The 27,414-nt window shown below is 43.6% G+C and overlaps 1 pseudogene; it reads right to left on the reverse strand.

Annotated features, from left to right (window-relative positions):
* Positions 1–584: 584 nt before the first annotated feature.
* On the reverse strand, positions 585–27,374 carry LOC106112495 (ankyrin repeat domain-containing protein 26-like; annotated as a pseudogene).
* Positions 27,375–27,414: the final 40 nt, after the last annotated feature.

The raw sequence follows: 27,414 nt of genomic DNA on the forward strand, positions 1-27,414 counted from the left end.
ACAGCTGCAGCGGCCTTTAACACAAACCCCAAGATGAATACCGTGAGGGGCCACGGGCACAAACGGAAACACAGAGGGCTGGGGCTGAACGTCAGGAAATGCCTCTTTCCGATCAGGGTGACTGGGCACTGGCACAGGCTGCCCATGGAGGCTCCATCCTGGGAGATACTCAAAAGCCAGCATGGTCCTGGGCAACCAGCTCTGGGCGGCCTTCCCTGAGCGGGGGAGCTAGAACGGATGACCTCCAGAGGTCCCTTCCAACCTCACCCGTTCCGTGGTCCTGTGATCCAAAACAAACATACCAAACCCACCACATAGCTCTCTCTGCACTGCTACACACTCACAGTAATGTTAAACCTAAGGCGCATAAGGTGACAGCAACGTGAAGTGCCCCGTCCTCCAGCATGACCACTGGTAAAGATTTCACTTTATCGGCAGAAGCAGTCACGGCATCTGGACTGAAGCAGCAGGCTCAAATCACATCAAATGATGTCCTAAGCATTAAAGTAACACTGGAAACATTAAAAACACATAGGGTGAAAGGATTAAGCAGAACAAAGGGAATGCTTTTGTTAAAACACAGAACATCAGTGGAGAAAAAATAATGCTTCTACGTTAACAAGAAACATTTTGACAATTCTGTCACGCTCAAGAATCAAGGTGAGTCATTCTGCTAGTCCGACAAAAATAGGTGTGCTTCTTGTGGCGAGTGCAAAATAAAACACCTATGCATCAATAAACCAACAGGCAAGTGCAATGTGCTTGACATCCATTTAATAGACTTAGAATTCACATTCGGACTGCAATAAACACATTTTCCCCATCTGAACTGTGGGATGAGAAACTATAGACGCACTATGTAAACAAAATGATTTCCAGAGCTTTTTTCCCAGCATTTTGTTCAAATCAGGTAATTTTTGGTTAAAACATCGCGGTGCTCCTGTACTGCCCTGCAAAGGGGATCCTGTCAACGTGGATACTTTCTGAAGATCCGTCAGAAGATACCATGGGAGAAGCTCCAGCAGATCCAGCTTCAAGTTCAGCAGTGGCTAGGGAGAAGAGAAACAACATTCCGGTGTTGCTTTTACACTAGACAGGGCCAAATCAGTCACTATGAAAACATCATGGATAACTGGAGAGACTACAGTCCAGAAAGAGATTTAAAAACTTCCAAGGGGACATAACAATCAAAGGGCTAGGCACAAAGGAAGAAACAATCTTTTTCCACATTTGCCTACCAGCCAACAGTATTTCTAAAGCCAGTGACAGAAATTCTATAGGCCACACACTGAACATCTTCAGGGAATCCACAAATGACTCCTGCTTACACCAGTGCTAAACTGAGCCCCCCTGCAGACCTCACGAACCTCCAGTATCTGTTTTCCTTGAATGTTCAAAGCAGTGATTTATTGGAACTCTGCTCCTAAAAACCAGCTTCTGCCTTCTCTGTGACAAACTTAAAAAGAATCCGCCGGTGAAAACGCAAACACCTTTGCAATGCAGTCAGGCCAGGACAAGTCTCCTAGCCTGGCACTTTCTTTGAGGGGCGTCTTTGTAACTCACCCTGGCAAAACCCTCTTTCCTCCACAAAAACACATACTCAAGGAAAGCAAGCCCACCTTTCCTGTTCTTCTCCAGCCACATTTTTCAGACAAGGTCCTGAAACCAAACGCACTCTATGACACCTAGCAGATGCACAGTCAGGTTCAAAATGCACACGGATGAAATGCAACGGCTTTGTGTCCATTCGGACACATGGAACGAGCTGTGAAGCTACAGCTGAACACTCTCTGCATTACCAAAAGCATGCAGGAACAGAAGGAAATTCTCGCAGGGGCTACCTGCTTTGAAATAGCACCAGTCACTGCAAAGCAAAGCAGTGACTCTGGAGGAACGACTACCCTGAAACAGGTGGAATTCCTCTTTCGACACCTGGCCTCATATTATAGAGCATGTTTCATGCTATGTGTTAAAAGCATTCAACTCATCTGATGTTTGCCTAAGTGCTACTAAATGATCTTTTCCCAAAGAAAGGGTATCTTTCATCACTGATTATATTTTTCTTGCTTATTCAAAAAAGACTGCAACATATAAGCTACAAATACAAGCAATGGACAAGAAACAGCAAAAATCCAGACCCAACAGCAGAGAATGGGCGCGGTATGATGTAGTGCGGAATGCAACCGACGCACATGGAAGAAGCAGTGATGGCTGAAGTCTATAAACGTCTTCTCTCAGGGCTTCTTTTACGTTTGATGTTTGTGCTCAAGGATTCACTCTAGAAAAACGTGACTTCAGCTTAAGCCAAGTGCACCCGTGTAGAGGAAGCGGGTTAGTTTTCTCTGCACTTGTCTTTTTCAGGCAACTGCATAACATTCTACACAATCTTTTGGTAAGCAGGAAATTTTCACATTCAAGTCTAAACTGGAAAGCTAGCAGAAAAACCTCCCTGTGCTTAGCACAGGAACTTGACAGCTTTCAAGCCATTACATTCAGGAGTTAGGAACACTCCTCTTTTTCCTTAAAAATGCCCCTAACAGTGACACATTACCTTGTTTAAGTTCTTTAGCGATTCTTTCATCTAGTTCCTGCCGTACCTAGAATTATACAGAAAATATAGTTAATATTTTAACAGTTACATTTTTCTAATATTAAACTTCTAAAACATTCTTAAAATCCACACATAACGAGAGAAAACCTAAAAATATAATTCCAAGTAGACACACCTTGGTTTGGGGTTTGATTTTTCTTGAAGAGAAACTTTTGGTCAGTCGGGCTGCAGCTGCCTCATTGCTCAGCAACGTTAACAAAACAATTTGTAACTCGCCAGCTGGATTATTACTGGGCATTTAACAAAATACACAGGAAGAAAGCAAGAAAGCCTAGCGCAGTTATAGCAGTGAAGGTACGGCTGAAGTTTATCATCAAACACACAAACAGGATGCCAGCTACATGCCGAGATATGTACAAATGCCACCCACAGGGACAAATCAGCCAGTTGAGGCTGGCTTCTGCAACTTCACAGAGAGAAGAGCTGCACCAGCAGCTGCTGCAGGATTGACATACACCATTTGTACAGAAAAAAGCGTGTGCCAATATTCTTCTTTTCTCCACCTTAAGATGGGAAATTGAAAGAGCTCCTACAGATGACGCCAAAACTTCTTTATTGTTATTGCAAATACCACGACACACATTTATAAAAATATAAAAGCACACACAATTTTTTCTTGCAAACTGTGTACTAAGAAAAACAACCGCAGCTACAGCTTCTACGCAGCGAGTGCTGTGGGGTTTATTATGTAGCTGGAATCAGCCTGGATCACTGCAAAGGAGCACTTACGCCTCTTCTCCCCTAGAAAGTGGGTATTGTTACCAATTAAGTTATTCTCACTTATGATTCTGCCTTCAGAAGCCTTCACAAGAAGGAATCACATCTCCTAATTTAAGAGTCACAGTCCAAGCGCTATATGCTGTTGTTTACGTTTGATGGTACTTGCTACTCCTACATTTTTTCCATCAAATTTGTGACACACAGAAGTGAATTTCCAAACACGTATCATACAGCTTCCAGGGCTACGACGGCCATGAAGATGCTGCAGGGCTTGGACCTTGTGAGCTATATGCAGAGGCTGAGAGCTGCAACTGTTTCTTTGCTGGAGAACAGGAAAGCTCAGGGGGACCTTATCTATGCGTCTAAGTACCTGGTGGGGGGAGTACAGAAGATGGAGCCAGACTCTTCTCAGCGGTGCCAAGCAAAAGAACAAGAGGAATAGGCACAAATCCAGATAGAGGAAATTTTAACACAAGGATTTTAATAATTATTATTTTTTAAAAAATTGTAAGCATGGACAGCCACTGGAACAAGTTGCTCAGAAAAGGTTGTGGAGGGTCCATCCTTGGAGATGTACAACACCTGGCTGGACAGAACAGTGAGAAACCTGCTACGGCTGACCCTGCTTTGAGCAGGGGTGAGGTCGGACTAGATCATCTCTAGAGGCCCCTTTCCACCCTCACTCCTTCTGTGACTCTCTTGATTTTAGTACTGAATTCCTGGGGGAAGGAGCATTTATTTCATGAAATGAGCAGACCCACCTAGCAGCATAACAACAACAACAAGAACGGAAACACTGCACAGGGTACTCGACAGGACAGAGAGAGCAAGAGCCTCAGGAAGGAAACCACTCTGCTTACCCTCACAAGAGCAGCAGTAACAGGCAGTAACTGCAAGGGTCAGAGGAGCGGGGCTGTAAACCAGCGAAGCGGAGGGAAGGGCTCTCTCTCCAGGAACACAGGGAAAGCTGGGACCAAATTCACCGGATCCTGCAGGAGAAGCACCCCTCCGTGATACTTCATTGAAATACTCTGTGCCAACAGAGCTGCATGAACAATGGAAAAGGACCCCCCAAATCTCTAATTGTTTTCAAGCAGGTACAAGCAGAAGCAAAATTCCGGGGAGAAAGGACCCCCTAACTCCTGAGATGAGACACAGGTAACAGAGAAAAGCCGGAAAACTAATGCCTAGACCAAAATACGGCCCAAACCCAGGACCAAGCCCAAGCAAAGTCGTAGTACTTAGTGGTGTTAGAAGAAACCACTTTCCCTGGTTTCCTGAGTCTTCACAATGACTAGAAGGTCCACAGGACCCTCCGCAACATGTACAAATCAATCAAGAGAAGAAAAAGGTCTTGTTTTCCTCTTATTCATTCCATCAACGTCTTTGTGATTCTCATCCATGTCTGAGGGAAGAGAAATAGGTGGAAATAAAGCCAACACACTGATTTCTGAAAAGGGAATGAATGAAGAGCCAGGCAAAATACACCTCCGAGGACCTTAACTTGCCTCCACTTTTCTCCTTCCCCCCAAACCCCCGGGAAAGGCATCACAGCTGAGTGTCCCAAACCTCCTGAGCAGGTACTTCTCACCTCACTGCACATCTCTTCAGGCGGTAACACACCAGGTGTTCATTTGCAGCAGGCACCTTCTCAACAGTTCTTTTTCAGAAAGTGGTGTTGACTTACTACTTATCCACACAGGCTGCTTTAGCACAGAGTAAGCTGGATCCTGTAAGACTCCGTGAAATGATGCTCCGAGTCTGGAGTACCAGTACTGTTCTGAAGTTGAGTCCCTAGACACAACTGCTGCGACCACCAAGAACTTTTTGTATATCAGAAGTGGCAAGGAGGGTAAACCAGCCTACTCCTAGAGCTCAAAGTTCCATTATAACAGATTAAATCCATAGACTATCATCTCACAGACGGTTAACTACCACCGAAGCCCTTGCGCTACACCTCACAGACGGTTAACTACCACCGAAGCCCTTGCGCTACACCTCACAGACGGTTAACTACCACCGAAGCCCTTGCACTACACCTCACAGACGGTTAACTACCACCGAAGCCCTTGCACTACAAATACATAAAGCAGAGAAGTCCCCTGCAGCAGTCATTCTTTCACTTGGACAAACTAAAGTTCAAAATATGCGCAGTGTTAGGAAAATGTGAATACATCAGTAAGTTTTAAATCAAAACCTAACAGCATAAACAGACAACACTTCCAGTATAAAATACCATCCCAACATTAAACAATGCTGGCTGCAAACCTTGCCATGTATCTGGCTGCAGAGAAGAGAGAGGGACAGATTTTTGATGAAGGAGCTGAAGAAGAAAGAAAAATGGCCTTATGTTCACATGTCTTCAGTGAGAAACAAGAACGTGGCCTACATGTAAATGAAGCAAGTAAAAAAGCTAACAACAAAGACTGCTACAAGAGTGCAGAAAGCCAAATCAGAAATGGAACAGAAATTGAAAGATGAAGAGGAAGCAGACATTTCCCTTCCCACATTAAACTGGTTTCATTTACCCACTGATTCACCCTGGTTGCAGAGTTCACTGTTCTTGTCTGTCAAGACACGCACGTTCATTTTCACCAGCCTTTGGCACAGCTGTTAGGATTTAAGCTTGACATTTGTTAAACCTAACAGCAGGACTCCAGTCCCAAAACCTCCTTGCAGCACTTGCAGGAGACATTCCTTGCCTTAGTCTACGGACTAAGGGAGCAGGTCTGAAATGCTGAATTGCTAGTTGCTACAGTCACTGTCTAATGACATGCACAGAATTTGTCAAGTACTTGTAATTTATTCCACATTACTGAAGCTCTAATACAAATAAAAACCACCAAAAACCCCCGAAGACATTTGCATGGGATTGGGATTCTACTGGTTAATAAGCTTGTGCCAATATGAACTTTTTTCTATTTTTAAAGATCCTTTTGCACTTCAAGGTTATTCATTTCTGTAGCGTATATATTTGATAAAGGGGAAGGGGCTATACTGGAATGGAACACATTTCTTTATGCTCTTTTAAGAATAACACGCTCATTTTTTACTGAACATGTGATACTACCATCTTCAACATGTACGGCTCTAAGTGTAATCACTGATAGTCATGCCTCATGTTTAGGAAAGCGGTGCAATCTTTCAAGCCTTTAAACACCAAATTCCTTAGTTAAGTCTAAAGAAGAAACTGTGTCCACTTGCTAGTGGAGCACTCCTTCCTCTTGTCAGCATCATTTACCAGTTTTTTCCAACAGCTGCAGGACCAATGATTACCATCATTTTGAATAATAGCAGTGTGAACTATTTTCACCTCTTTGCCCCTGAAGCTATTTCAAAGCTTGTGCACAAACGAAATTTACACAAACATCTTCCTCTTCAGAATGGCTGGCATGTTCCCTACTTCCAATAGCCTTTCTCACCTTGAGGAAGCTACTACAAGGAACACCAAATCTGCAGAGAGCTTTGACTAAAAAAAGTAGTGCAAAAGGACTGCCTGAGGCACACTGCAATTCCAGCTTCTTAACTCCCTGTCATTTAGAGCTTCAGTGGCAGAAACATTTGTCATCTCCAGCCAAGGCAGCACTGCGCATCCTGAATTTAAAGGCAAGGCAAATTCTGTAGAAGGGAACCAGGTTAGTGGCAAAACAAAGCTGAGGCATAACTGAAGTAAACAGTGAAGTGAAGAAAAGGCTTAGAGTCAGAGAAATTCTTCTGCTTTGAAACAGTCTGGTGAACAGACAGAATACCAGGCAGCACAACCAGCAAAGCATTTCAAAATAGACTAACACTATAATCTCTGATTTCTTCCCTCATGCTCCAACTTGCCTCCTGAATGGCACGGGACTCCTGCGGAAATGACAGCACAGACTGTGCATCTGGTGATTTTGCATTTGGAAACTGATTGAGATTTGCCACCCATTATTGTATGCAGAGGGATACATGCAGTTTTTCCCTTTTGTTACTTCCTGACTTCAAAGTCTTATGTTGCAATTCAATCCTCTTTTCTCAGATGCATGTTATGCACATGACATACTGCACCCGACTGAGAACAATTAAGCCCGCAGTTCTAAGCGAAATACTCACCTAGTCCTCTAGCAACTACTGCACCTCTGAGAACTCAGTTCCTTTCTTCTGAAGGACTCCAGAGAAGATCAGGTTTTAAGACTTCCCTGAATACACTGAACGTCAGGTGACTCGAGGCTACAAGCAGTGACACTACAATTAGTCTCAGTCGTTCCCTAACTGGTGATTACAGGAAGAAATACCATAAAAAGATGTGCAGCTGGATTTAGTAACAGGGAGGTTATTTTTTTTTCCTGTTTCTTCTTCAAAAAAAGAAACCACAACTGTTAAACCCTTTTCTTTTAAACTAGGACAGCTTTTTTCCTAGAAGTGGGATGGTTTCCTCCTTTGCCTTTTTCTTCTTGTAACATCTCGCTCCCGTCTCTCTCTCTTTTTTCCCTGCCCTCACTTGCTCCCTGTCCCTCTTGTTCCCTTGTCCTGGCTTTCTTCTTACTTCAGTTTTGCAGTGGATCCCTGAATTTCGCCTCCTTTCTGCTGCTTGCGTGCAGAATAATCCCTGCAGGTGGTACAGTACTAATTGCCTCCCACGTTCTTTAGGTAGTGTTATGTCCACCCCTCTGACACAAAAACCACATTCACAACGATACAGAAAAGTTCATCTCTTAACTGCCGCTGCTACGCACTACCTACACACTGCTTTGTCTATTTTTGTTTTGTTGTTTGGTTTGGTTTTTTTCTTTTTCTTAAACCAGGTGCAGTATGTAGACACGTTATTTTAAATGGATTCTTTCCAATGTAGGTGGGACCACTGAACCAGGGTAAGGCTTAAAGGTGACCAAATGCTTCTCACATCCATTCAACAACAGAATGTGCGAGGGACAGACACTGACTGAACAGGCAAGCTTGCCCATGCCTCAGTCCTATGCTAGGTGGGAAACCGATTACAACTACTGACATCTGTTTCCAAGTCTCATGATATCACGTTTACCATTCTGTGAGGGATGTGCTATCATGCTGACTGCTAATTACAGGGCATATTTTGACCAGAGGTATTGCAGAGGTTGCAGCTTTTTACCAAATTAGAAAGCTCTGTAGACTTCCTGAGGAGCAGTTACATATAACACCACATAGCAGGACCCACAAAATCAAATGCCTCCGAGGCACAGCATTCGTCCCGCACTCAAGTGAGAAGTAACGTGCCCTGTTCATACCATCCTAGTTTTGAAGCATCCCTTTGTTGGTATTGTACTAAAACCAGTTCCGGTGAAGAAACTGCTAGCATGAACATCAGTGAAGGGGGAAAAGGTGTCTCAAACAAAGAAGTCTATGATGAGTGCAAAATCCCATCAGAGATAGCTGTTTTAAAAAAGGTCATCCACAGAATGGCTTGGGTTGGAAGGGACCTTAAAGATCATCCAGTTCCAGCCCCCCTGCCATGGGCAGGGACACCTTCCACTAGACCGGGTTGCTCCAAGCCCCACCCAGCCTGGCCTTGAGCACTGCCAGGGATGGGGCATCCGCATTAAATTTTACTGAAGAGCTTATTTGGGAGCTTCCTATGCCACAGTATTCTTCACCACAGTTTCTCTTGCAAAAGAGAACTTGCAAAAAAAACCTGTTACGCAGTTCATCATTTAGAACTCAGTATTTTTTGGTCTTTGAGCGCTTCTGGAAATTTTATAACCCTAATGACCAGAAGTCTTCATTTCTACCACCTAGTTGTATACTGGTTTGATGAGCAATTTGGTTTAGCATATTAGAGCATATGGTTTGGAACTAGAAATGGATTCTAACTTTAGACTGAAAAGCACAACCTTGCTTACAGATACTCTTCAACACTAGTTGAGAACAGTATTTAAAAACGCTTACCTTAGCCACATAGGCTTCAACTCTGTTTCTTGATGGTAACGTATTCACGGTCGGGGTTAGGAAGCTTCCTCCTAGATTTAGACTTCTATTCAGTGCCGGATTGTTGCTAATATGTCCCAGTTCAGTTGAATACAGAACTGGAGCACTGACAGCGCTGCTTGCAATTAAAGGTTTGCTTCTATGGCACTCCTGAAGGAGCTTAGCGTTGGCTTCTGCTCATCTCTCATTAGCTCTGAAACATTCAGAAGCATACAAAGAATTATCTTTGGTAATAACACTTCCGCAAAGTTACCCTCCAGGTCTTTGACTATTATCTGACTTCTGAAAGTGGAAGGGATTAAGAGAGTTCAAAAAAAAATGTCCATAATTTGATCTGAGGTTTTTTGAAGAGCCTATTTCTAGGTAGCCACACTACCTGCAGGAAGCAGCAAGAGTTAACCAATTCTTTGGACTTCTCAGCATTAAGGCCTCAAAGCAGTCTGTGCACACCGTGTGTTTACATAGCTCTTCCTGAAAGGTACATCACCGGCGTAAGAACTCTGGGCTTCCCTTCCTTTCCCAAAGCAAGCTGAAACCTATGACATGCGGCTAAAATGGAAGCCATAAGATTTTTGTTGTTCTTCTTCATAGCACCAAATGCCGTTCTCTGAAGGGCCTATCCTTATTCAAGCAGTAAAGGACATGACATTCTCTTTTCTGCCGTACTTAGAATAAGAAGAGGAGATTAGAGACTGGCAAAAAGGCTGCCTGTTAAAACAAACTCAACTTCAAAAATATCCTATTAATGCCCATGATCGGTGGTGTTACTGCTGGAACACTGAAGAGAAACGAAGATAGTTCCAATGAACAGGGGGGAGCCTTAAGGTACTTTCACCACAAATATGCTCTCTTATGCATAATGCTGACCAGATGTAGAAAAGGTATTTAACGAAGAAAACTGCTTGAGGAAAAAGTAGTATCTTATTATCACGCCAAAAATGCATGGACTTACCCTTCCAGTTTATTTCCTAGGCACCTTCCATTTTTAACTTCCTCCAGATACAGGTCTTTGTACTTTTCCGCTTCTGCCTGTACAGATTCTTTTTGAAAAATACTGTCTCGTTGGGTATTTTTTATCCTGTCCAATTCACGTTCGAGGTCTCCAATTCTGTGTTCTAGCTGGCTTGTCAGCAAAGCATGACGACTGGCTCTGATTTGTTCTAATCTGTCCTGGGAGGCTGCCTGCATCTGAAGTAGATACACACTTTCAACCACCGCAAAGAAAAAGAGAACTCCCCTCGCCAGTCAATTGCACGTACCCAGTTTCAAGGGCCCAGCTCTATTCAGCGAGGCAACTGTGCCTCCTCACTGCCATCAGCGACCAGGGCAGAACCCTGGAACTACCACACTAAATGATTCTTTTCATTCAGAAAGAACCCCCATCTTAGCACTATTCTTCATCAAAGCTACTGATGGAAGAACACAATCTCTGTAGGACAGGGCATAGCATTCCTCAAAGAAATTATGGAGATGCCGCACCCCCAGCCCCCACCCTGCAGCTTTGGTGACTTCTTTTCTGAGCGTTGCCCCTTGTGCAATGACTAAGGAAGATGTGTATGCCTGGCTGTGACAACTCTAAGTTGCAATACCCATTCAAGGATAAACAATGAGAACAAGACCAGTGGACAGTGATACCCCTCCAAGAACTGCAAAATGAAATTCTACCTTGGCAAGTTTTTGATTCAGGGCCTGCAGGCACACTGCACGCACATGAAAGCATCTTGCCCAACCATATTCCCTTCTCCCACTGCCCTTCAGGAAAAACAGAAGTACAGCATAACACATGGAATCAGGCACCACCCCCCGCCCCTAAAAATGACAACCAAAACAGAAGTCTATAACAGACACACATAAGAAATTAACTTACCTGCAAAATCAGATTGACTTCTTGCCGTTTTTGTCTTATTTCTTGTTCAGCTCACTCTTCCACCTCTCTTTTGGATTGTTCTATTTGGCTGCGATCCACCATGTTAGTCTCCATATGGGTGTTTGAGATTAGCCACCTCTTCTTTCAGCTGGCTTTTGCTCTTCTCCAGTTTTTCATGGTTCCCACGCATGGTGGACAACTCCTCTCGCAAATCATGATTTTGTGCTTCTAGCTGCATGCCTTTTTTAGGCTCTATCTCCAGCTGCTGGGAAAGTTCATCAACCTGTAGACAGGAAAGGGGAAAAAACCAGGGAACTCAGAGGGATCTAAAATTAGTCAAATCTGTGAAAATTGGTAAAGGAGTTGGCCATCAAGACTATTTATCACAAAAGTGAAACCAGGCTCTTCTTTTAAAACAAGAACAGCTTTCACATAATTTCTGACAGCATTCCTCAGGTTCCCATCCTTCCTCAGTTCTGCAGTGGGTCACGGACCGAGAGGTACCAAACCAGCGGCATGACACCCGCAGGGCTAGGCTGAAAAGCACCAGGGCTATTCTTCTGCGAGGTGTTCATACGATCATAGGAAATCAAACACACCCATACCCAGTTACATCACAGCCACATTCTGGTTTCATCAGAAAAAAACCATGTGTCACGCTTCAGAGGAACTGTCACATGCTGTCACACGGTCAAAGCTTTGTCACAGAACTGACAAGGCAAGAAACGGGTACCCTTCTCTTCCATTACGCTAAACGATCTGGAAGTAGCGGTTCAGAACACCGCTTTTGCAGCAGTGGTGGCAGAAGACAGTCTCTTTAGGTCAAAGCTGCAGTTTGTTTTCAAAAGATTTCCAGGAAATATCAGACTTCCCATAGGTCCCAATGGTCAACTACAGCTCTATCCCCTTCTTTCCCCCTCCAGAAACATCCATCGTCTATACCTATTAACCATAAAACATGATATCCCATCATCTTTTATTTTTAAAAAAGTGGGGGAAACCAGCAGAGTCAACACTTGAAAGTCTCTAAAATACGTAGAAACTTTACACTTATTTAAAATTGCCCAAACGTAATTCCATTCCCTGTCATTCAAAATAACTCTTCCAACAGGAACACAAATATGCTGCTAACCTGTGAACTAAAAATGAGCCACTCTCAAGGCAGTTGACTCGTTCTACAATAATATCTTCTAAAAAGGAGCATAACTTTGAAACACAGCTATCTCAGTAATGAGCGGAGAAGCAGCTAAAGGTCACATGCTACCGAACGGCCAGAGCAATGCAGGAGCGGGCTGGAAACTAGGACCACGCGTGGCAATCGGTTAGCTGAGGGGAATGTGCTCGAGCTTGTCTAGACAACAATTAACATGATGAGGCATGTTTGCAGAGCACAGGGGAGTGGGAGACGGATGGCACCAAGGAAAGGTAACAGCTTGCTGTTAATTGATGGCAGTTAACCACCAATCAGTGATTGCCTAGTATGCAAGGCTTAGCTTCAAGAACCAATTAGTTTGAAACGCGCAGCTTCTGAAAGTGTATAAAAACGTGTGCTTCTGTACAATAAATTGACATTTGCTTGCATCAAGCTGCGTCCCGTCTCTTCATTCGCCGCAGAGCAACCTCAAAACCATTTGTGGGTCTCTAAGACCAGGAAAGACGGACTGAGTCAGCTACTAGTAAGCAACAAGTTACAGGGTTTCTTCCGCACCACCTCACACTGCATTGTGCCCTGGGAAGCAAAGACACCATTCCGAAAAGCAAACCCCCACCTGCCTCCTGCTCAACTCGTGCCCGAGACAGCCTTCAGGGGGTGACCTTGGGCAAGGCCAACTGCACAGAGCTGTTCCGAGTGATGGTGGCGTTACTCCCCTCTCTTCCGAGAGGGAATGCATCCGTCGGAGCCCGACGATGCTGCCACGGCCTCAAGCTGCAGCCAGGCCTGTGCTGGGCCTTCACTGCTCTCAGCCCTGACCCTCACCCATGGACGTGACGGCCCAGTAGGACTGCAGACCTGCCCATCCCTATGGACCGGCCTGGTGATCTGCACTCTTGGAGGACTCTGCTTACTGTCCCCAGAACTGTCCCCAGAACTCTTCTGCTCTTCTTGGTGAGGGCCTGTGGGGCTGATCCCTGGCCTGTGTGGTCACAGACCCTGCCAGCCTTGCTGTGGCTCTTGCTTTGCCCTTCCTCTGCAGGACAGCCTACCCCTGATGTGCCCTCGCAGATACTGCTGTGTACGTAACACTTCCGTCTTTACCCCTAAGAGCTACATCAGTATTACAGTCGCCTACTACTGTGACCATAGAAGGAACATCAAAAAACAGCCAAATAATTTCAGAAATACAGCCAAGAAAAAAAGTCAACAATATGAAAAGAAGTATAAAGAAAGAACAAAGGTTTCACAAGAAAAAACACCACAATAACCCAAACAAAGCAAAGCTCACCTTTGTTCTTAATCTGCCAATTTCATTGACCACTTCAGAATACCTGTTCTTCACTTCTCCCTGCAAATTAAGCTGGGACAGTCCCCCTCTCTCCTCATACACCCTTAGTTCCTTCGTAGCTCTGCTCAGCAGCCTCTTCAACCTGCACAGCAAACTAGTCATGAAAACAATGAAGCAAAGGAACAAAACTGGACTTTTTCACATACTCTCATGTAAACAGCACAGACACAGCTTGCTTCATCTTTAACGTGCTTGACACACCAGGAATTACCAGGAAAAACCAGTATTCCTGCGCCACATACACTTGGAGAGTCCAGATTTCACCTGAAAAGAGGAATGAAAGACTCCCTTTTTCCCAGGAGAACTGCAGGGCTACCTGCACCTGCAGTTGTTTTGGCAGCTAGTGAAAACTAGGGGCTGGTGTACAGAAGTACCTTGCAAGAACTAACACGAGGCCGGCATCTGCTCACAGTTAGGTACACCTATTTTTACACTAAAGTTTAATAAAACATGACTTCTACGCAGGGATACCTCTTCACCACGCTAAAAAGCCGTCCCTCTTACAGTCTTTCTGCAGATCGAGGTTTCTTTTCATTTCTTGGGCCAGACGTAGTTCAGCTGGGCGTTTCAACTCTACCAGCTTCTTCACTTCCTTTCTTTCACTCTCGCACTTTCAAAAGAGAAAAGAAAGATTTATCACACACACAGAGCACAGGAAAAATACCTACGTACAGTCTGTGCATCTAGCGCTCTCCACAGAGAAGCTGCCGGACGTCTCTATCCGTTAGCCACGTTCCACAGAATGCCACGGGACGGAATTCCTGAGGATATTCCATCCCTTCAGGTTTCACATCAAACAGACCAATACGTAACTACAGAAACAGATGCCCTCGCTGAAGCAAAGGCCATCCTCTTCTAGACATAACAGGTGGAAAAGATGCTGGAGAACACTTTTGGCAGTGCCTCTGCTCATAGTAGGGATTACGTAGGTATGCACTTCATGGGAGAACATGGATCCATCCAAAGCTTTCATGGGATCTTCCAGCAACCAGCAGGCAGGGGCTTGTGGAGGAATCTGATCTTTTGGAGTTCTTCAACATTTTATTCCCCTCGGCCATTACCTCCACCTCTTCTGTGTGGCCATTTACTTAGCCACATGCTGGTTTTCCTCCTCTTGGTGTTTTCTCAGCCACACCAGAGGAGAGCTGGCAGCTGTTTTGACTTTGTACTTCCATTTTCCCTCTACAGAAAAGGAGAAAAGGGGAAGGCTGTCCCTTGGCAACTGGCAGGCGCTGCTTGTTTCCCAAGCACTTGTTCATTTACCCAGCATTCCTTCAGTATGTTTTTCGGCAAGGCTTTTAAGCTCCCGCTACGCTGAAAACATACAGCAGCTCCTCCACACACGCACTGGAAACATCAAGCATTTTAAACCTGCCCAGAAACCAAGGGGTCAGAAGATGACCACACAAAATCCAAGGAAGAATTGGGAACTGTGGCCTTGCTCGATGTGCTCAACTGATAGCAAACCACACTGGGAACTCTTCCCAACAGAGCCACTCCAGAACTTACACAAGGATACCCATCTAGCTTTTATTTGCTTCCTCCATGACCCCCAAACGATAAGGTACTCGCAGCCTGAATGGCAGGGATAACAGAAAACAATGATACGTAAGAACCTGACCAGAAGGTGCATGTGGTTCTCCTGGGTATTGGCTCGGTGCCTGGAGAATTTTCTGGGCTCACCTGTTGCAACAGTTCAGCCTTCTCCTCGTCCAGCTGAGCAACGCGCTCTTCAAGGTGGGATCTTGACTTCAAGTGCTCCTCCCACGTGCTGTGCAAGTCCTTGGATGTCAGAGCCAGCATGTTCTGCTTCTGCGTCTGTGAAAGCAACAGTGGCAGAAGAAAAAGTAAGGTGGCCGGAAAAGACAAGAGCGCAGGAGAATGCAGTAACTTACACAGAAACAGGCCTAAGCTCTCCTCCACCCATCCAAGACCTATGGCCAAGGTTGGCGTGGAGTGTAAAACACACCTTAGGAACCATAACCAAGAACAGCAGCTGGAGCTGGTGGGAAGAAGGAATACTCTAGAAGCGACAGGATGAGGTTACAACTTTGGGGGATAAGATGACATGCACACACACACAGAATCACCCTACAGCTTTCCTGCAAAGCTCCTCTGGTTCCCTCTATACTTCAGTTTTCGTAAGAACACTGCAAAAGGTGGTGCAAAAGGACAACATTCGCTCCTGCTTTCAACAGCTACACTCAGATTTATTCATATAGTTACAGACATTAACTACCTTAGTTTTCACCGTTTTTTCCAACTCCTTTTGCAAGCGCAGCTTGTCTCTCTCCAGGTCACTGTGGTAGCGCGTAGTAACTTCAAGTGAAGCTTCTGGCATAGATTGCTTTTTAAGTGCAGCAGCAAGCTCCTGCTGCAGTTGTCCAAACATGCCCTAACGAAACAGTTAAATTAGCATGAAGAAAGTTCTAAGAACACGAAATACGCCTTTAACTTATTTTGTTATACGGTTAGACCTGTCTAGATTGAACCCAAAAGTATGAAATTTTGCCTGCCACCAGCAGGCATCTGCACAGATGATGACCTCTCGTCATCTTTCTCAGCTGAGCACCTTTGACTATCAGCAGCTGTTCATGAGGATTTCTGTTTCCTAACACATAAAAAAGGCTCAGGTATTGTTCTTCCTTGAACAATACACAGGAACACACTGCAATCGGGTATTTTTTTCTAACAAAACCCAAAGAAATCTGTTGTGATCTAAGAGCCACAGTTTGACTGCAAATATTACTCCGGTGACTGAAGGCAGGACTTTGTGTTAGATTGTTCTTTCTTCTGTTTCTTCACTATACAAATACAATTAAATGAATACAAATATCTGAAAGCTCCTTTGAGATACACTTTAAGGGTATGTTGAATCACATCCTCTTGTAGTCTTCTTACTCAGCTCGTTTTAGAAATACTGATAGATTAGGTTTACAAAAATCTGGATAGCTCATATATATATATAGCTATATACATATACACACACACACTCTCTCACATGATCTTCAAAAGGAACCCATTATTTTGGTAGTAAGAATACAAAGCAAGTCACAGTTTACAATGATTGACAGTACTGCTGGAGTGTGGCTACACATCATAGAAGAGAAAGCTTAAGGTCACCGTCTGACATGAACTTTGAGGAACAGGCAGGCCCCTCAGAACCCTCAAAACACATACAGAAATCAACAGCTGGACATTACTCTTCAATCTTGACAGCAGCTTACAGAGAACCTCTTTTTTCCCCTCTATAGAAGCTTCATATAAATCTATCCCCAACCACTTCACTTCTCTGTATCTTCATTTCTCAGCCCTCGTGTATTGGATGGTTCCTCCTTTTATACCACTCTCATTCATGTCATCTGTGCAATACTTACATCAAAACCATCAAATACTTTAGACTATTCTATAGGGCATAACATGGACTAAGGAAAATAGATGGAAAAAAGTTCTAGAGAAGAATCACCTTTCTTGATCAAAGCTTAGACTTGGGTACCTTTTTTCTGTTCTCTGCTTAGATCTGAGGACTAATATCCCCGTTGCCAAAACTTTCCGCAGTTCCGAGGGAAACATAACAAACCAGAACAAATGAGTATTCTTTGGTCCCATGCATGTAACTTACACCGGATACATTGGAGGAACAAACTAATTTCAAGAACGGACAAACTTTAAATTGTTCTTTCTACGCATATACTTTACCTGTCTTTCTACTACGTCAGTCTCGTATTTAAAGACTTGTTCCCTTAAATCAGTACGCTTGGCATTTAAATCCTTGTTTCGCTCTTCTATTAGATAAACTTGCTTTTCTGTATCAGCTCTAAGTTTGTTGAAAATGTCATTAAACCGGTCCTGCCCATAATCCGCTATTTTTTCTTTCATGATCCTCTTGTTCTGCATCTCTTCCCATTGCTGATGGAGTAAGAAGGTTTTCACTCTGGAGCTGGGCCAATCGCTCCTGCAGGGACTCCTGTTTTATTACAAGTTTGCTTACTGGATCTTTCTCAAGTTGTCGAGCCTGATCACATTCCTTTGCCCGACACTGGCCTTGACTTAATTCTTTTTTGTCATTTCTAAAAGCAAAGCTTTTTCTCTGAGCATTTGCTTCAACTGGTGAAGCTCATTTTCTAGCCTGTTAGCTTTGCTTTTAGCTTTACACAGCTGCAGAGACAAGCTCTTGTTGGTTTCTTGCACGTCAGAGAGGTCACGATGGAGCTCGACTTGCAAGCAAAGGCATTCATCACGTTCTCTGGGAAATCTTCGTTCAGCATTGCTTTCTGATGACAAATGAAGTTCAAGTTCTTGAACTGCAGCGTTCAGGGAGGAACGCAATGATTCAATTTCTGTCTCTAGTCTGTCTTTGCTTTTGTTTGTCTGCTCAAGTTTGGAAGTCAGCACTGCAGATTCTCTCTTTACTAAGTCCAGCTCCGCGTTGAACTGAAAAAACATTTGTCTTAATGCTTCCTTGTGCAGTTTAAGTTCCTTTTTGAGAGCTTCATTTTTTTCTTTCAAGGTCTCATTTTCCTTTAAATATTTTCCTTGTTCCTCCTGGTGCCTAAGTCTTACTTGAGTGAGTTCTAGCCTTAGCATAGCAATCTCATCTTGTAGTAACTGATTCTTGTACAACAGATCCTCTTCTCTATCAGTGCTGGATTCCTGAATGACAGGGAAAATGAATAAAGAGCCAATTGGGAAATGAATCTACAAAAAACCTGCAGCAATAAACTGCATTTTAACATTTCTAGTACCGAAGCATGACTTCAAAGATGAAGTTTCAGGCAATAAGCTACTCTGTGAACCCATGCACATGTACAACATACGTACCCAACGGAAGTGCAACATAGCCTTAAAACCTAAATGAACATCCCAAATATACAGTTACGGTTTTTTCCCCCCTTAAACCAGCAACCAAAGCTTTTAAAATGACAGCGCTTTCTTGTATGTGCATGCCTTTATAATACTGCCTTTAAGGTTGAATTAGTTGTGCTACAGATCTGGTAAAAACAAGGCCAGAAAGGGTATTTTCCTTCTCAAATGTCTTCTGAACACTTATCCTTTTGTATTACTGGAAGTTAGCTATAAGACTCAATCACCCCCGGAATGCAATAGTCCTGTATATTTCCTCTTTATTGTATGTATAACTTTTTCCCACTTAAACACATTCACCCTACATTTATTGGGCAGCACAGCCAAGAACAAAAAGGCTTCAAGGCACTGCACATTCTTTAGGAAATTCAGTAAACTCTTTTCAAGATCTTTTTTAATACAGTGTTTATGATTGCTTTTTCTCCTCCAGTTACTCTAACTCTTACAGAGAGTTGAATTCATTGCTGAGAGTCGATCATAAAATTTTAGTTATGTGGAGGTGGCAAAGAAAAGCATACTTGAAGTAAGTTCAATAAGGGAATAACTAATTAAAAAATAAAAGCAATGGAAACACAAACACTGTCAAACAACTTTCTTCCTGGTCAACCTTGCCATAGGTAGCTAGGTGTTTCACTGCTAGAAAGCCTAAAAAGCGATGACAAAATGTCTATGAAATGGAAAATAACAGATAGGTTAAGAAACGGTGTAAATAGTGTCTTCTATTAGCTTCCGACTTGCACAAGTAATTCAGGTACATACAGGAGTGATGCTGCTTTCCAGAACTTTTAGACATAAGAGAAAACAAGAAAGGTATTTACCCAGATAAGTTACACTGGTAAACAGTAAATAAACATCAAGAAACAGAAAAAGTTATGTAAGATTTATTATGACTTTAAAACAAACATGGTGAAATGTAATTTATTAGAAAAAAAATCTGCTTACCTCTGATTTTTTTCCGATAGATCTTCTTGTCTCTTCTTCTAGTTCCTTTTGTCTCCCAAGGTGGTTGTTCAAAATTCCTTCTTGAAGGGCTCTGGCCCTCTTTTCCTGAGAGAGCTGTCTCTGTGTTTCATCACGTTCCTCTTCAACCTGCAGTAATACAATAAAACTGCTTGCATCTTAAGAAAAAACAGAGCTAGCAATACATCTTCCCATTCTCCCTTGAATACTTGAAAACATTTTTGATTCCCCACCGTTATGATAATCCACCTATAAATAAATAAATTTAAATTTTCTTATGAAAATTTAAGAAGGCGAAATACAGGATGTTTTGTAGTAATTCAAAAAAAGGTCAGGCTTTGCCTGAAATACAAATGAAACCTAAATTTTGAAAAAGGAAAAAAGGAATAATAAACTGCAAAGCAAAAAAAAAAAAAAAACAACCACCCAATTGTGAACCAACTGTACTCTACTGTTCTCAAAATTTGACAACTGTTATCCAACGCCTCTTCCGTGAACAAAGCGCCTCCTTCTCTAGGCATACTGGAATACAATTGAAAAGAAGCAGAAAATAAGACAAAGAGTTTAATTCATTATTTAATAGACCTGTTTCAAGAGCCTTCTCAGTGTTCTTAACTCCATTTCTAAATTCCTAGACTGTAACTCAAGTTTCTGTTTCTCCTCCATCTCTTTACAACATTGATCTTCTTTCCTTCGGAGGTCTTCTCTCCTTTTCTCACACAGCACTTCTACTCTGAGCCTCTTTTCTTCTTCTTGTTTCAAAGAAGATCTGGGATTTAACGGAGTATTTGAGAAACAAAAGCACTGATATAAACGTAGATATTCCACATGATGAACTTGCAGAGACAACTCAAACCATAAAAAATGTTAAACGTTTTCAGAGTTCGTATTTTTACTGTACTTTTCAACTTTTTAAAGAATTCTAACTTCATGCCATTGTGCATGGTATCAGTTGTACAAGATACAGAAAAAAAAACTTTGAGTGATTTATCAGTTATTTGTAAGTTTGTATAGGGAAACACACACCAGTGTGCACACTTCTATAATAAAATTAAAAAAATCCATCTTCATATTACAGCCATTTTGCTGAAAAAGGAGTTTGTTGTCTCATCAGATCAAAGCATCGCAAACTTTTACTATGGTTAGTATACATTTTCTTAGTATACTGAGCAGTGCCTACACATTACGGATTCAGTGACCAGAAGCAATACTGGTGAATCAGCACGCCACTTACCTATGGCAGACCCAACAATTTTTCAGCAAGCCTTCTGTAAGTCTAAAACAACTGCTGACCACAGGCAGAACAAGCAGCTTCTGTTTACTCCAGAAGGATGTCAGTGTTCAAAACCAGATTCAGAAATGCATGGGGTTTAAGCTGAATACGATTAAAAACAGTTTTAAACCCCAGTCGGATCTACCTCTGGGAGAAACTACAGCAATTTCATTTTGAAGCTGACTTACAAGGAAAGCCTTATGGAAGGTCAGCTTCTTTACCAACTGAAACAATCAGCAATAAGCACTGACATGGTAAAAAACGGTCCATGGTGTGCCCACGGTACCCAAACAAGCAAGCAGCTTTGTGTTTGATCATTATTTTGACTATTTTTTCCCATATACTCGCAACAGTGAACAAAAAAAAAAATTTAAAAAATCAAGTGTCAGCGTAAGGGAAGAACTGCCAATTGAAAGCCTGCTTTAGAAATTCTGCAAAACAAGAATCAACCACCACTAAAATTACTTGAAAGACTGACAAACGTTTGTATTTGAATGGCGTATATTGCAAGGAAAAAGCTTTACATATAACTTCTAGTGTAATTTCGCAAAAAGTGTAACTTTTAAAGTATAAATTTAACGCTGCTTGGAGAATTCACTTAGAATGAAAATACTACTTCTTTATACTTGACAGATGCTTGAGGATTTTGAACACCTGCTGAAGTCAAACCCAGGCCAAGCTGGGACCGGCCTCGTCTTCCTCGTACTCCCCTCCCCCGCGCTGGGAGGCCCAACTCCCCCAGGCCCAGCTCCCGCAGCCTCCCCTCACAGGGCTGGTGCTCCTGCCCCCGCGCCAGCCCGGCATCTCCCTGCCGACCTCACACGGACTGGGCAAGATCTCCTGGGCTGGGCGGCCAAAAACCGGACCCCGGGCTCCAGACACAGCTCAGCAAGCCCTGAGGAGGGGTGGGCACTCACTGCCCCCAGTGCCCTGGCACTGCTGCCCTCCAGACAGCCCAGGCCGCTGCGGGCCGCCCCAGCTGCCAGCTCACGGTGGCTCCTGCTGAGCTCGCTCTCTGCCTGGGCCGCCTGGCCCTGCTGGGCCAGCTCCCCAGCCACGTCATCCCACCGGGGATCACCACGAGGAGATCTCCCCTCCCAGGCCAGGGCTCTGCAGTTGTCCTTGCTCAACTGCCTACGGTGCCTGCTGGCCACCCCTGTCGGACGTGATGTCAACAGCGATGAGAAACCTCACACCTCCGGGTCTAGCTCAGGAGTGTGGGGAAAGGGGCAATCCCAAACTTGACCTTTCCAACAAACAAACAGGTAAGCAAACAAATGCTCTAAGCTCTGCTTTGACTTGCACTGGGTGGAGTTACCAGAAATCCTAGTATTATAGGCCAACTGAAGCTGCGAGGACAAAACGAAAAAAAACCCCACACCCAACCATCTCTCAGATCTCTCTTATAAATCTGATTTCCCCGTACACACTCTCTTGCTCTTTTCTTGCTAGAAAACAAAGTTAGAACAACATCCAGAAGACTGTACATGGAGCTGGTATCCGGACGTTTTTCCCCTCTCACATTATGTACTTCATAGCATAACTGGCCCAAAAACTGGATTCAAAAAACCCAAACCCAAAAGACTGGAAACTTCTCATCCTGTTGCCTGCACCATCAGTGTCTTTCGGAACAAAACCACTGACAAGATAATACATTATCAGACCACAATTTACATACTTAAGGCTTTGGATACCCCTTTTCCATTCCGCTTCTTGGTGAGCCAACACGGATTTCAAATCTTGAGTCTTCTCTGCTCTGAACTGTGACTCCTCCCTTTCATCTTCCAATTTCCTTACTTCTCTTGAGAGCGCTTTATACTGATTTTTCTGACGTTCTATTCTCTGTTCATATTCAAGAAGCATGTTTTGCATTTTCAACAAAGTAGCAGAACCTGTTTTGAGACAGAAAAGACACAAAGCTGCACAAATACTGCCCAATGTATAAGCTGTTCAATGCTTTGCTGTATTAGGTGCAGGTGGCAGGTTAGTGGGAAGGTCCCTGTGAGAAGAAGCCAGGGGTCGCCCCGTGCTGGACATGGACGGTTTCGATGGACCCACCGCAGGGCACAGCTGAGCCTCTCAGCCGTGCTGGCAGCTCCTCAGGAAAAACAAATGTAGGAAAGGGCGAAACCACCACACGGGCAGAGAAGGGGAAAAGCATGTGAAAACCAGCCCCGCAAACGAACACCCAGGTCAGCGAAGGAGGAGGGAGAGGTGCTGCTCCAGGTGCCAGAGCAGAGATTCCCCTGCAGCCCCGGAGAGAACCATGCTGGAGCAGATACCCACAGCGCAGTGCTGCGGAGGACCCCGCGCCAGAGCAGGCGGATCCTTCCCGAAGGACCTGCGACCCATGGAGGGCCCAGGCTGGAGGAGATTTTCCCCAAAGGACTGCAGCCTGGGGGAGGACTCACACTGGAGCAGGGAAAAGGGACGAGGAAGGAGCAGCAGAGAAACTGCTACGTCCCGACTGCCGACCGCAGCCTCCCCGCGCTGCCTGGGGAGGTGGCAGGGAAGGAGCGCAGCAGAGCTTGAGCAGGGGGGGTGCCGACGTGTCCTTCTCAGGTTTGGGGTCTTTGTTTCTCACTATCCAAATGTATTTTAATCGGTGGAGTCTGTTTTGCCAGTGACAGTCACTGGGAAGTGACAGCCCTGCCTTCACACTGACCCACCAGCTTTTTCACCCCGTTTTGTCAAGGAGGGGCAGTGGCAGCACTGGGGGGGGAGTTTGGCCTTCGGCCAAGGTTAACACTTGCCTAATGAAATTTTAGCATAGTTTAAGAGCCCTAGTAAGTGATGCTTATGTTTATATAATGCCTTGTGCACATATGCAAGCATCTTATGACAGTTGAAATTTGTTATATATATGTACTTACTATTTTTAAGCAAAGCCATTATTTTGCTGTACTCTTTGTCATTAGCTGTTGAGGGGGGTGCTGGTTGTGGCTGGGATAGTGTTAATTTTCTTCGCAGTCGCTGGTACGGGGCCATGTTTTACAGTTGTGCCGCAAACAGGGTTGGTAGCACGGGGATGTGTTCCTTATGGCCCAGCAGCGCCCACACAGAGCCAAGGCCTTTTCTGCTCCTCACCCCACCCCACCAGCGAGCAGGCTGGGGGTACGCAAGGAGCCGGGCCGGGACACGGCTGGGACAGCTGACCCCAGCTGACCCAAGGGATGTGCCATGCCACGCGGCATCATGCTCAGCATATAAAGCTGGGGGAGGACGAAGGAAGGGAGGGACATCCAGAGTGATGGCACTTTGTCTTCCCAGGTATTTGTTATGCGTGACGGAGCCCTGCTGTCCTGGAGATGGCTGAACACCCGCCTGCCCATGGGACGTGCTGGATGAATTCCTTGCTTTGCTTTGCGTGCATGCGTGGCTTTTGCTATTAAACTGTTTTCATGCCGACCCATGAGTTTTCTCACTTTTCCCTTTCCGATGCTCTCCCCCACCCCACTGGGGTGGAACAAGTGAGTGGCTGTGTGGTGCTTAGGTGTTTAGGTGTGGCTGGGCTTAAACCACATCAAGGGGATATAAAGAAGAAAAAGCTCTTGCTGACTTTTGATGACCGCATTAGAAGGAGCTGAACTGTACTTTGCAAGAAACTGCTTCTCCAGCTCTGACTAGACAGAGAACCAATGATAACGTAAGGCACATCGGCTGGTAATGCAGGCAACATCTCAGGTTAGGTGTCAGTTTCACAGCTTTTGAGGGGGATCTCTAGTCACAAAGAGATACTATATCAAAATATGAAATTAAAATACTTAGGAGTGCCTACAAAGAAATCATGTTTTAAGGGGAACTTGTAACAGCTGAAGACAGAGACTTGAAAACATACCCGTATGAACCACGCTAAGCTCTTCCAACAGCAGCATAGTCTCCTTGTAGGCTGAAGCTTCTAACCGGACATCCTCTGAAGTTGGGTCAGATGAGTGAGTTAAACCAGGGCCATCAGTTACTTCCATTGGTATGCTGACCTACAAAAAATACAGTACTTTCTGTAATTCCACTGTCTAGTATTACAGACCATTACAAATGCAGGAATGATTCATTCTCTCCCTCACAGCCCACAGATTTGTCTCAAATACAATAAAGCTGCGTACCAGCAGCAATTTGTACATCTGGTTGATCACTACATAAACACTGCTCCCATCGAAGTGATTAAAAGCTGATAGAGACTGTTTACCAAGAAACTAGTTTTACAGTACCTCGTTCCTTTCACTCCTGGTTGTTGCTGCAGGTCTAGAAAACAGAAATATATTTCAGTACTGAAATGCTTACTTTGCATTATGAATAATACCTACCGTAGCTTTGAAAACTTAATTGCAGAACTGAATTAAACTAAAATCTGGCATAGTAACTTTGCTAGATATAGTTCAAGACTGAAACAGTTATTGTGTGCTATTAATGTCTACTGGAAGGCTAATTTTTCCGCAAGATATTAAGCAAATAGTTGAAATAACTGTTCCCTAAACTTCACGCAAAGTGACAGAAATCTTACAGCTACAGACATGGAGCTATACGGTTACGTGCATTCCCTGTTTAATACCAGGGGTTCAGCTCCCTTCAGTAATGAGAATCCTTCTCCTACAGGTCAAAGAACTGTAATTTTGGATTCTCTGGTGTCCTGCGTCTGGCTGGGATGCAGTTTATTTTCTTCACAGCAGCCCACACAGGGCTGTGCGTTAGATTTCTGACCAAAACAGTGTTGCTAACACACCAGATTTTTAGCTAGGGCTGAACGGTGTCAACAACTTCTCTTTCGCACTTTGCCACAACCCACACAAGTAAGTTCAGGGTGGGCAAGAAGTCAGGAGGGAACAGCTGCAAGAGAAAAGGTGGAGCGGGGAGCCGGGCAAAAAATCCTGAGGTACCTGCAGTGAAAAAAACTGAGATACCTCACCCTTTTTAAACACATGAAATACTTCTATGCCTGTGCACACACTCATGTAATTAATCAGAATTTGTGCACGTGACCTCATTGTTGACTTGGCCAGCATGTTCAAAAGCACTCTAAACAAAAGTGAAGTGTTTGTCAACACAAAGCGCATCAGGTAGTCACAGGAAAGAACAAGAAAGAACAAGAAAGAACATCAGGTGGTCACATGAAAGAACAAGAATCTTCATAGGCGTCAGGTTTACAAAAAACCTAAACACACAACAAAAACCCAAACTAGCCTCTAGCTCTCAGGCCAATTTTTATCATTAAGTAAGTTTTATTTTCAACATTCCTTATATGCATACCTTCCTTCATCCTCAGATGTTTCACTGGAAGTGCTCTCATCCGGTACTTGACCATGATTGCCACTGGAAGAGCTCATCTGCTGATGAGCCTTCTGCTTTGAAGGCTGTCTTTTACTTTTCTTTGCACCTTTGGCATTCAGGGCAATTTTACTGCATTACACAGAAAGAAAGAAAAAAAATCACCAAGTGAATAGGTTTATAAAAAATATTTCTGTGAAACAGACATACTTAAGATGATGTCCAGAAACAACCGAGACAAAAAATATCTATGATAAAATCACAGACTTGACTGTAAAGATCGTGGAATACGCCCAAGTATTTAAAACCCTTCCCCTAGGAGTGAGTGGGACACGTGGAATCTGAGCTAGATCCAGGTTAAGCTGGACTATATCCAATAGCCACGGTACAGAAAGCACCTAGAGCAGAGATTCCTTTGAAGGACAGACAGAAAAAGCTCCTGCTTAGGTCTGCATAAAAATACGTGTGCCTTCTGTAGACTTTTGAGATTGGTTTGGTAATATCATCTTTTCCCCTCTCCTGACAAAGGGCATATTAACTTAATGAAAAGGAAAACACCAACTGCACGGAGATCACTAAAATCACCTAGAAAAGGGAGGAGTAGCAAACCCCAAGTTCCTACTTTTCTTTTCTAGGTGGCCTTTTCCTACAAAAATAACTGCTTTTTCCAGTCTTCAGTTCTGGTTTTGAAGATGCATTTTACCTCAGTGTTGACATGGAAATCACAGGAATTTAGGTGGGGGTTTTCTTTTGGTTTCCCCTTTTCTTTTTTTAGAGCAGGCCATAAATTTGAACCTCCATCGTGCGCTTCATTTTGTCAAAAAAGAATTTTTCTTCATTTTTTGAGAAGCAGTGGACTACTCACTATGGCTTTCACCACTGAGGAAACTACTTCAACTACCACAGTATCAGAAAACCTAAGACACTTACATAGCACTACAAATAAGAGCTAGGGATTATTTCCTTAGCTTACCCTTTCATTGGCACTTTAATCAATTTTGAGCTCTCCCCAGATGAAAAACTCCTTTTGTCTTTTTCTTCTATCGTGTTTTCATTCTCCATTTTCAAACAGTCATTCTTCCTTACAGTAATCTTTTGTTTCATTTGCCAATTAGTGATGTTAATTAATTTATCCACACACTCCTGTTTTGCCACGGTCTGCACTTTTGAACATCTTTGTTTGCTTTTTTCCTTCTTAACCTATAAAAACAAAGTTAAGCTTCACGTATTTCTAGAAGACAGAAACACCACATCCAAGATTGATTAATTCAGGGTTTACCCCTGAAATAATATGATTTTTTTTAATTCATAGAGAAGCATTTTCACAAAATTACACTACAAAGTGTATTATGCCATTGAAAGTACTTTGAATTCACTCATGATGCAAGACATAACAAAAATACAGCCCTTAGAAAGAAAA

Source organism: Falco peregrinus, unplaced genomic scaffold (assembly GCF_023634155.1).
Source record: "Falco peregrinus isolate bFalPer1 unplaced genomic scaffold, bFalPer1.pri scaffold_42, whole genome shotgun sequence".
Classification (NCBI taxonomy): Eukaryota; Metazoa; Chordata; class Aves; order Falconiformes; family Falconidae; genus Falco; species Falco peregrinus.